The sequence below is a fragment of the Camelina sativa genome, chromosome 5, assembly GCF_030686135.1.
Source record: "Camelina sativa cultivar CO46 ecotype springtype chromosome 5, ASM3068613v1".
In the NCBI taxonomy this organism is placed as follows: Eukaryota; Viridiplantae; Streptophyta; class Magnoliopsida; order Brassicales; family Brassicaceae; genus Camelina; species Camelina sativa.
In genome coordinates, this window is record NC_141884.1 from 12,599,559 (window position 1) to 12,611,811 (window position 12,253).

Genomic DNA, 12,253 nt, shown 5'->3' on the forward strand with positions numbered 1-12,253 from the left:
TTTGTTTGAGCTTAATTCCGGTTATGCAACTTAATTTCATCTTCTTTTTTCTTGATTAATTCAGATATGATGCAAGTGAGGATGGTTTTTCTAAATTTCGTGTGTTGATTGATTGTCTCACTAATTGCAGGGAAAGGAGTGTCACAAACATAGCTGCTAGCTAGCTCTACCAATGCATGAATTAGACCATGAGCAAACGCCTAAGAAGAAGAAGAAAAAGAAAAACTCCTCAAGGTTTTGTTTCAAATCATCCATCACTATTGTTTAAGTTCAACTACTTCTTTTAACCATTCTTTATTGCAGGATAAAGTGCCGTGTTAGAACCAGTAGCTACAACATCAATAGAGCAAGCCTCAGGAAATAACAAGTTACTCCTACCGAAGCAATCACAGAGGTAAACAAACTTCTGCGTTGCTTAGCCTTAGGGTTGATGATGACCCAAACAATAACGACATTATTAGAATTTGATAAACGAACGATCACCTTTTCTTTTCTTTTCTTGTCTTCTCCACAAGTTCTCTATTCCCAGTTTTTGGTTTGTGATCAGTGTGCACAAGGCTGGACATGTTTTTTTATTCAGGTTATTGTTCTCTTTCCCCTTGGTATATGCATGTCAGCTATCTAATTGTTTTCATTAAGTACTGGATTTTGAATTTTGGCTTTGTGAGTTTTGGACTGTGCCATGAGGGTCATGTTCATCTTCCTAGTGACACTGGCATCTAGGCTTTTAGCCTAGGACCCTGTCTTTTGTTACAGATATTCAAAGTTCTATAATAGAAAAGCATCATCAGGTTATTTCAGGTTTTGGATGATACTTTTATCGATCAGTGATGGGTTTGATGGACACGCTTCTCCTCTCTGCTATGTCTTCAGGGGTTTTGTTCTTCCTCTTAACACGTCTTTTACTTCTTTCTTCGTTTTTTGCAGGTGTGTTTTAATTTGCAAGCGAATTATGATCTGATCTAAGGATTAGTTGCACGGGATGGTTGTAGCTATGTAAGTTGACTAAACTGAATACAACACTTGATCTATTAATGTCTATTTTGTTTGTTTCTGGCAGCATTGGTGTTCATATTTTAGGTGTTGGAGTGTCGGGTAACAAGGTATTTGCCTTGCTTCTTTCTCTTATTTATTTTATTTTTATCATAAATGTGGATAATGACTGTGATGTTGGTAGATTTTTAAGTGATATGTTTATGTATTAGGATTGATTGCTTCACTAAAATTTGTTAAGGCATTAATTGTATATTAAAATCCTCTTTTTGATCCTTGTTTATGTAGATAAAGAACAGTACGTACTACGTAGCATCTCCATCTTCGGCTTCAGTTTCCTCTACAACGTTAAGGTATAGAAGAAGACCATCACAAAAGACTCCAGCTCCATTAGGTGGCATTGCAATGTTATTTACTCGCAGTATATATACGTTATTTATAAATAACTAATGTTACACTTTTTATTTTTTTTAGGTAACGCTCTCTCTACTGCGAGTAAAAACCACATCACTATTCATCTCTTCTTCTTTTTGTTCTATATTTGTTGTTGTTGTTGTTCTTGGTGACGCTGATGGTGCGGTGCCGTGAGTGACATTCTTCTAAACCCCCGACGGTGTCTCTGATTTTGGTATTGAACCGATCCGATCATCAACTGAGTTGTGAATTCGTCTAGGGTTTGGTCTCTTCCTCTCAATTGTTTTTCTATTATGTTCATATTTTTACCTCTCGCTCCCTCTGTTTGTTTATTCTTCTTCTTAATCTCTAATTAAGTAAGTTTATTCGTCCTCTTGCAGGTGGTTTTTTGGAAGCGAATCATCATCGCTCGCTCCTGCTTCTGAATTTTCACACTTCCTTAGACGGTTTGATTTATTTAACATGTCCTTGTGTATGTTGTTGTAGATAAGATTCCTGGTGGATTATGCTATTATTGATCGCTCTCGCTCTGTTATTCTTCTTCCTTACGCGTATGTGATTGTCTTGCAGGTTGTTTTGGGAGGGGAATCTATGATCCGATCATCATCGTTCACCCTCTTCTTGGGTTTGGTCTCTATCTTTCAATTGAATTCTTCTTCTTCTTAATGCGTCTCTGTTTTTTTGTTTTGGTTCGCCTAAGTAAGTTTCTTCGTCTTGCAGGTGTTTTGGGAGAGAGAGCGTCTATGAACCGATCCTTGCTCCCCCGCTTCTGAGTTTTCACTCAACACCCCCACCCCTCCTACGGTTTGAATTTATATATTGTATTTATTTTTTTGTCCTTCTGTTGTTGTATATTCTGGTGGATGATGCTTTGATCGATATCGCTATTTGCTTCTTTTTGTATGTCTCTCAGGTCTGCTACTAAGTCTGGGCTCCATTGATGCACAAGGCTCGACATGTGGTTTATTCAGGTTCTTGTTCTATTTCCCTTTGCTATCTCTTTCTTTGTTTTTTATGAACTAGATTTTGAATTTTTGCTTCCTGAGTTTTGGACATTGCTATCATGGACTTTTCAAACATGATTTGGTCCTTTTGATTGGATGTTTTCCAGGTCTCTCTTTGATGCAGATAGTCCAAGCACCGAGATTACAGTGTGGGAGGTTCCAAGAGAAAGCATTGTGGGGGTGCCTATGCTTTCTGAGTTTAACTTTCAGGTTACCTCGCATCCATAAACCTTTTTGCTCTAAACGTATCTCTATTATTTGTTTCTGAATATTACTTGCCGTTTGTTATTTCAGGTTTTGGATGATGCTTTTACCAACTTTGACTGATCTACCTCAGGCGTTCTCATGGGTTCTTTGCTCTAAGCGCATCTCTATTAGTATTTTGTTTATGAATATTCACTTTGTTTTTGTTGTTTTTTTCTTCCTAATAACATGATTCCTACTTTGTTATTTCAGGTTTTGGATGATGCTTATATCAATCAATGATGGCTTTGATTGACACGCTTCTTCTCTGTGTTGTTCATCTATTTTTTATTTTTACCTTACGTTTCTTTCTTAGTTTTGCAGGTGTGTTTTAATTTGCAAGCGAATCATGCTCTGATCTAAGGATTAATTGCACGGGCTGGTTGAAGCTATGTAAGTTGACTTCTCTAAATACCAGACTTGATCTATTAATGTATGTTTTGCTTGTTTCTGGCATTAATGGTGTTCATATGTTAGGCGTTGGAATGTCCGGAGGATAAGGTTTGTCTTGCTTCTTTCTCTTTTTGTTTTTTATCCTTAAATGTTGAAGGTGACTGTGATGTTGGTAGATTCTAAAGTTATATGTTTACGTATTAGGATTGATTGCTTCACTGAATTTTTCCTTTGTTGTTCCTTGTTTATGTAGAGAACCGTAGCATCTCCATCTTCAGCTTCAGTTTCCTGCAAGCCCAAAACCTCTGTGAATTTGATATGATGTTGGTTAGTGTTATCGTATGCTAATCTTCTTGTTTCCCTTTTTGATGGAATATGTGGAAACACACTTATGCTTAATTATTGCAGCTGGACGTGATGGAGCTAAACAAGCTTTTCTGGAGATGGTTTATACTACCGGCAAAATGAAGAAATTTGTTCACTGGTCTTCGGAGACCAGCGAGAGGTATAAATTTGCAAGTTTGGCTTCTTCACTTCGCTTCGCTGGTGAAAGATTTATTACAAACGAGTTTGTTCGTATATCTTTTCCTCTCATACAAAAGGCTTAACACCTTCAGGCAATACTTGTTTCAAAGCTTCAGTGCTGCAATGCTTAACTCACATCAAGCCACTTCTTGAGATCCTTCTCTCATACAAGAGTCAAAACCCCTTGCAACTGTAAGACTCAAGAGTACTTTTTCCCTTTTTTTAAACTAGTTTGTGTATTCAATATCTGTAATAAATTCGTTGCACATAACTCTTTGTCTGACTCTCTCTTTCTCTTTTATCTCAATGCTCGTTTTATCTTTTGCATTGCAGCTTCAAGTTTATTTTCTTGTGCTTGATGATGCATCATGGACAACTCTGTCACACGTCGTGGTCACTAGTCAGCATTGTTGTTCAGACGGCCAAAGGTTTGTATGATACAATTGTGTGGTTCTCTTTACTAGTCTCATAGCTTCTAGTAACTAACACCGCCATAAGAGTTCCCCCCCCCCCCCCCCCCCCCCCCCTCTTCTAGTTAATGTTGTATTGACCTCGTCATGATTTGTCTGCAGGTTGTTCCAGGATATGGACACGGTGTTCCGCGCAAAACTGATCCAAGGGCAAAGAGAGTTTGCCTTGAAGCATTTACCTGATGACCCTCTTTTGCAGCTGGTACTTTTTTTTTTCTTCTTTCTATTCTTTTGTGCTTTCAAAGTTCTATCAATGTCCAGTGGCTTACAAATATTTTCTACTCTGTAGGTGTCAAAAGCTTTACGAAGTTGTGCCACCATGTTCTCACCGAGCTTAGAAAGGTAGTATCTCTATCATTTCTAGTATAACAGGGGGATCGTTTCATGTAATGGATTACGTTGAAAGTATGACAAGGCTTGCGAACTCCTTTGCCGATCATTTCGCATTTGAATATACTTGCAAATGCTATGATGGCTTGTTATAGGTGAAGAACCCGTGACCAAATTGGTCTTTTGTGTTTCATATTCCGCTTTTTCTTTATTAAAGTTAAACGAAACAGGAGTTTTTGCTCTTTAATGGGGTTTCTTTCTTTCTTTTGGGTGAAACGAAACAGGTGGTGTGTTCCTGTGTTCCTACCCGGACGGACGATGGTTTATTCGACTCTGCTTTTTTCTTGTCAGTCGCCTGGCGTTTCTAACTGTAAGTAACAACATCATTCAAACTCATTAAAAAGGTATATACAAATCTTAATTAATGGTCTTGTTTCTTTTTTTTTTCTTCTTTTGCGTGAAACAGGTGTGTGTGGTGTTCGTGTTCGTGTTCCAATCTGAAGGGCAATGACTCAAACTTTTTTGGAGGACCAAGTAGATTCAGAGCATAAAAACGGATCCGACATGAAGCCATAACTAAGGTGACTGCTACATGTTCTTGATCACACCTTCTTGCTTCCTCTACCAGCAACTCAGCTTCTCTCTCTCTCCTCCATGGTTTGCCTTCCAACTTTGCTTTTCGTTTTGTTTTCTTATGGATCCGACAATGTGCCCTTTGTAATAACATGTCTCTTTCTCGTAGGTGCATGTTGGCCATGGAGGATACACAAGGAGCCAAGTGAAGAGCCCAGCTGTTTGTTCTGTTGGCTGGTGGACTCGAGGTAGGAGGCTGCAGAGCCACACTCAAACGCCAAGGTTCTATTTTTATTCTTTGTTTTCTATCTTACAGGTTTTTATTTTTCTTTCCCTCAACGTCTTTCTAATCTCATACTTTGCTTCTCTACTTGTTTTCCTAGCCAAACTTATTCTCTGTTTTTCCTTTCTTATGGATCCGACATTGTGCCCTTTGTAATATCATTTCTCTTTCTCGTAGGTGCATGTTGGCCATGGAGGATACACAAGGAGCCAAGTGAAGAGCACTCAAAAAAATTCAGCATTTACTCTTCACTGGAGAGGTACAGGTTTCGAGTATTTTTTAATTATATTGTTAATTGCTCATAGCTTGGTGCTTGGATGATTGGTTCACCCTGCTTCTAACAATTTTGGAATCTTTGTTTTATATAGGTGATATTTCCATGGATGTTTGATGAGATTCATGCCTTGAAGCCATTCAAAGCTGCCGCTTATCTCTTGGCCAGCCAAGAAGGAGGATTTCGCCTCTCCATTATATGATTGCTGCTACACTAAAAACTAACAAGGTTTGTTTCTTAGAATCTTTCATCTGTTTTTCTTTTCTTATGGATCCGACAATGTATGATCTGTTTTCACATGTCTCTTTCTGGTAGGTGCATGTTGGCCATTGAAGTCGCCCAAGGAGCAAAACACTGAAGAGCCCAGATGCTTGTTCTGTTGACTGGTGGACTCGAGGAAGGAGGTTGCTTGCAGAGCAAACTCAAAGGCCAAGGTTCCATTTTTTTTTCTGTTTTTGATAGTTGTCTGTTTCACTTGAGCTCAAATTAGAATCCTCTTGGCGGTTTTTATAGTTGTTTCACTTTTTCAATACTATGGAAGGGTGGCTTATCATGGCTATGCTGCAGATTGTACTGTGATTTAGCAGCATAGCCCTGCTATACCATTCATGATGATGACTACTCTTGTGTTGATTGCTGCACAGGTGACAAGAGGTTGAAGACGAGTGGAAATTTCAATCTATGACATTGTGGTGGGTGATGTCATACCTCTGAACATTGGCAATCAAGTGGGTGCTTTATTCTCTCCTTTTCATTTTGTTTTTGTCCATATATACTCCCATGTGTCTAATCGAAATTAATAATTTATCTTTAGGTTCCTGCAGATGGAGTTTTAATATCTGGCCACTCTCTTGCCCCTTGATGACTGGAGAGAGCACAATCGTGTGTTTTCGTATTTCCTATTTGACTCTTTTATCATTTCTACTATATAGTATGACTAAAGGTTGATTTGCAGGTGTGGAGGCTATCTGCTTGTGAGAAAATGGGATCTGCCACCATTATTTGCAGCGGTAAAACTGGAACACTAACGTTAAATCGTGTGTTTTCTTGTATCCATCCTATCATAATGAAATTGTCTACTTTCTCGTCCCACTTTGGTATAACTCCTAATAGTCGACTTCCTTTTTCTTGCTAGGTTAATAAGGACTCTTGCAAAAAAATGCCGCTATCATAAGTAATGATGTAGCTGCTATTTCATGTGGTGACATTCCACTTACCGCTGTGCAGGTTTGAGTTTCTACTTTCTCTCTTTCTCTATTGTTCTGATGCTTTCTTCTCTTCTGCAGCTGTCAATTACTAACCCTAGGCCTTTGTTTTACTAAATCTTGGTTATAATTAATATAGTGGCCTTTCTTTCAAATGTAGATACTACACTGCTCTTTGGCTGTCTCAAGGAGTCTGTCATTTGATCACAGGTACATCCACAGACATACTTTTGCGCTATTGACAATTCTCTTTGAAAAAAACCACATTCATCTTTGTGATGCTGTTTTCTCTTTCTCGTTTCAGCTGATATGGGACCGGGCTCTTGGACTGCCACTAGAGCGGAGATTGTAAACATGGAGAGGTTACATGTCCTCTAATAGGTGAAACTTTGCAACTTCGGGGGGTTCTTAAGCTCTGTCTAAACCACCATAGGTTAGCTTTTTTTCTTTTTTACATCTTCTCATATAATTTGGTCTCATTGCTCACTCCACCATCGTTGTTGTTGGTTGATAGCAATAGATTGAAAATCCTGGATTGGATCTAACTTCCTTTATCTTGTGTTTTAGGATTATCCGGTTCTTTGGTGTTGGTTTTACGGGATCTTTGGCAACTTCACTCGTCCAAAGCCTGGGGGATCACAGGTGGTGGTTATGCAACTTTTGCCTTTTCAGGCTGTTAACGTTTTCCCCTTTAATATTTATTTGGTTTTCTTTGAATCGATCATTGGATTTTAACTTGCTTGTTCTTTTCTAGGGTTTGGTGTTTCTAACTTGTTGTTCTGTTTTTTTTTTCCAGGTTTTGGGTGACGTTTTTAACAATCAATGATGGACATGCTTCTTGTATGTGATACGTGTTCAGGGGTTTTGCTCTTCCTCTTCCTTTTATCGATGAGTGATGGTTTTGATGGATGGTTTTGTCTTCTCTGCACTATATCTTTAGGTAGTGTTCTTCCTCTCAACTGATTTTTTTTTTAATCTTTTTAAGTGAAAAACATCTCTATCTTTCTTTGATGCAGATCTTATAGGCACGGGGATTACAATGTGGGAGGTTCTGAGAGAAGCATTGTGGGAGTGCGTATGATCTAATTACGTCTTCAGGCGTTGTGATGGGTTCCTTGCTCTGAACGCATCTCTATTTGCTTCTGAATTTTCACTTTTCACATTTATTTGGTGGTTTTTTTCTAGTTACATGTTACTAATTACTTGTTGTTTTTTTCTTGTTGGTTTAGATTTGTGGAGGAGGATCGGTTGATTGGTGATGGCTTCGACTGATCCCTGTCAGTTGTCACTCCTATTCATGTTATTCTTCTAGGGTATGGTTTCTAAACTGAATCCCTTAAAAGCCTTTCTTATTATGTTTTCATGCGATTTTTACCTCTCTTTGCTCTGTTATATTAGATTTTGGAGGATGCTTTGATCGGTGGGTGATGGTTTTGATAGATCGTTATTGTCTTCTGCACTAAATCTTCAGGTAGTGTTCTTCCTCTCTTAACCGATTGTTTCTTTTTCCTTCTATACAAGTGAAAAACATCTATGTCCCTCTTTGATGCAGATCTTAGAGGCAACCGGATTACAGTGTGGTTTATTCAGGTCTGTTAAGTTGGAGCTCCAAAATATATGTCACCTATCTAACTGTTTTCATCAAGTACTGGATTTTTGGATTTTGAATGTTGGCTTTGTGAGTTTTGGACTGTGCCATGAGGGACTTTACAAACATGATTTGGTTTCTTTTTGTTGGCTTTTAGCCTAAGACCCCGTCTTTTGTTACAGATATTCAAAGTTCTATAAGAGAGAAGCATCGTCAGCTTATTTCAGGTTTTGGATGATACTTTTATCGATCAATGATGGCTTTGATGGACACGCTTCTCCTCTCTGCTATGTCTTCAGGGGTTTTGTTCTTCCTCTTAACACGTATTTTACTTCTTTCTTCGTTTTTTGCAAGTGTGTGTTTGCAAGCGAATTATTATCTGATCTAAGGATTAGTTGCACGAGATGGTTGTAGCTATGTAAGTTGACTTCTCTGAGTACAATACTTGATCTATTAATGTATGTTTTGATTGTTTCTGGCAGCATTGGTGTTTATATATTAGGTGTTGGAGTGTCCGGTAATAAGGTATTTGCCTTGCTTCTTTCTCTTATTTTTTGTTCCTAAATGTGGAAGATGACTGTGATGTTGGTAGATTTTTAAGTGATATGTTTATGTATTAGGTTTGATTGCTTCACTAAAATTTGTTAAGGCATCAACAGTACGTAGCATCTCCATCTTCGGCTTCAGTTTCCTCTACAACGTCAAGGTATAGAAGAAGACCATCACAAAAGACTCCAGCTCCATTAGGTGGCATTGCAATGTTATTTACTGGCAGTATATATATACGTTATTTATAAATAACTAAATGTTACACTTTTTATTTTTAGGTAACGCTCTCTCTACTGCGAGTAAAAACCACATCACTATTCATATCTTCTCCTTCTTGTTCTATTTTTTTTTTCTGTTGTTGTTGTTCTTTGTGACGCTGATGGTGCGGTGCCGTGAGTGACATTCTTCTAAACCCCCAACGCTGTCTCTGATTTTGGTTTTAAACCGATCCTATCATCTATTGAGTTGTGAATTCGTCCAGGGTTTGGTCTCTCCCTCTCAATTGCTTTTTATGATGTTCATATTTTTTACCTCTCGCTCCAGGGTGGTTTTTTGGAAGCGAATCATCATCGCTCGCTCCTGCTTCTGAATTTTCACACTTCCGTAGACGGTTTGATTTATAACTTGTCCTTGTGTATGTTGTTGTAGATAAGTTTCCTGGTGGATTATGCTATTATTGATTTGATCGCTCTCGCTCTGTTATTCTTCTTCCTTACGCGTCCCTGATTTTTTTTTTTTTTTGTCTTGCAGGTTGTTTTGGGAGGGGAATCTATGATCCGATCATCATCACTCCCCCCTCTTCTTGGGTTTGGTCTCTATCAATTCAATTCTTCTTCTTAATGCGTCTCTGCTTTTTTTTTTTTGTTTTTTTGGTTTGCCTAAGTAAAGTAAGTAAGTTTCTTCGTCTTGCAGGTGTTTTGGGAAAGAGAGTCTATGATCCGATCCTTGCTCCCCCTACGGTTTGAATTTATATATTGTTTTTTTGTCCTTCTGTTGTTGTATATTCTGGTGGATGATGCTTTGATCGATATCGCTATTTGCTTCTTTTTGTATGTCTCTTAGGTCTGCTACTAAGTCTGGCTCCTTTGATGCACAAGGCTCGACATGTGGTTTATTCAGGTTCTTGTTCTATTTCCCTTTGCTATCTCTTTCTTTGTTTTTTATGAACTAGATTTTGAATTTTTGCTTCCTGAGTTTTGGACTGTGCTATCATGGACTTTTCAAACATGATTTGGTCCTTTTGATTGGATGTTTTCCAGTTCTCTCTTTGATGCATGTAGTCCAAGCACCGTGATTACAGTGTGGGAGGTTCCAAGAGAAAGCATTGTGGGAGTGCCTATGCTTTCTGAGTTTAACTTTCAGGTTACCTCGCATCCATAAACCTTTTTGCTCTAAACGTATCTCTATTATTTGTTTCTGAATATTACTTGCCGTTTTGTTATTTCAGGTTTTGGATGATGTTTTTACCAACTTTGACTGATCTACCTCAGGCGTTCTCATGGGTTCTTTGCTCTAAGCGCATCTCTATTAGTATTTTGTTTATGAATATTCACTTTGTTTTTGTTGTTTTTTTCTTCCTAATAACATGATTCCTACTTTGTTATTTCAGGTTTTGGATGATGCTTATATCAATTCATGATGGCTTTGATTGACACGCTTCTTCTCTGTGTTGTGTCTTTAGAGGGTTTGTTCTTCCTCTTAACACGTCTTTTACTTCTTCTTCTATTTTTTATTTTTACCTTACGTTTCTTTCTTAGTTTTGCAGGTGTGTTTTAATTTGCAAGCGAATCATGCTCTGATCTAAGGATTAATTGCACGGGATGGTTGAAGCTATGTAAATTGACTTCTCTGAATACCAGACTTGATCTATTAATGTAAGTTTTGCTTGTTTCTGGCATTAATGGTGTTCATATGTTAGGCGTTGGAATGTCCGGAGAATAAGGTTTGTCTTGCTTCTTTCTCTTTTTGTTTTTTATCCTTAAATGTTGAAGGTGACTGTGATGTTGGTAGATTCTAAAGTTATATGTTTATGTATTAGGATTGATTGCTTCACTGAATTTTTCCTTTGTTGTTCCTTGTTTATGTAGAGAACCGTAGCATCTCCATCTTCAGCTTCAGTTTCCTGCAAGCCCAAAACCTCTGTGAATTTGATATGATGTTGGTTAGTGTTATCGTATGCTAATCTTCTTGTTTCCCTTTTTGATGGAATATGTGGAAACACACTTATGCTTAATTATTGCAGCTGGACGTGATGGAGCTAAACAAGCTTTTCTGGAGATGGTTTATACTACCGGCAAAATGAAGAAATTTGTTCACTGGTCTTCGGAGACCAGCGAGAGGTATAAATTTGCAAGTTTGGCTTCTTCACTTCGCTTCGCTGGTGAAAGATTTATTACAAACGAGTTTGTTCGTATATCTTTTCCTCTCATACAAAAGGCTTAACACCTTCAGGCAATACTTGTTTCATAGCTTCAGTGCTGCAATGCTTAACTCACACCAAGCCACTTCTTGAGAGCCTTCTCTCATACAAGAGTCAAAAACCCTTGCAACTGTAAGACTCAAGAGTACTTTGTCCCTTTTTTAAAACTAGTTTGTGTATTCAATATCTGTAATAAATTCGTTGCACATAACTCTTTGTCTGACTTTCTCTTTCTCTTTTATCTCAATGCTCGTTTTATCATTTGCATTGCAGCTTCAAGTTTATTTTCTTGTGCTTGATGATGCATCATGGACAACTCTGTCACACGTCGTGGTCACTAGTCAGCATTGTTCGTGTAGACGGCCAAAGGTTTGTATGATACAATTGTGTGGTTCTCTTTACTCGTATACTTGTTTTGCTTGTTCTTGTTGTGAGATGGGTTAAAGCTTCTTTTCTTCTTTTTTCAATTTTTAGCGGAATGCTAATTTTCTTTACCTTATATCAATATCAAAGTGTGCTTTTCAAGTTTCTGGTTTAGTTATTGACAGCGTTTCATAGTAGCTGGTATCATAACAAAATTCTTTTTGTCCAGGTTCTAGGAGCCAACATATGAGGATTGTCTCAACCTGATTGCTCGTGTTCCTGTTGTAGCTGCGTATGTTATCGGAGATTAGTGAAGAGTATATATTTCTGTAATCTTTTTCATGTTTCTTGTAGCTTCTGAGTTTTCGATACTGATAGTGTACTCTTTACTTCTATTTTTGTATTTAACTTTCCACTCAATCATTGCAGGATGTACAAGAATGGTGATTCCATCCCCTCAGATACATCTTTGGATCATGGTGCAAACTTTTTTCCCACTTGTTGGATTTGGTGATGAAAAGATGAAAGAGCTCATGAGGCTGTACATCACTATCCACAGGTCTGTATTAATTTCTCCTAAAACAAGCTTTTTGCGTTTATTGTTGTTGTTTTTAAGACTTAAAATAT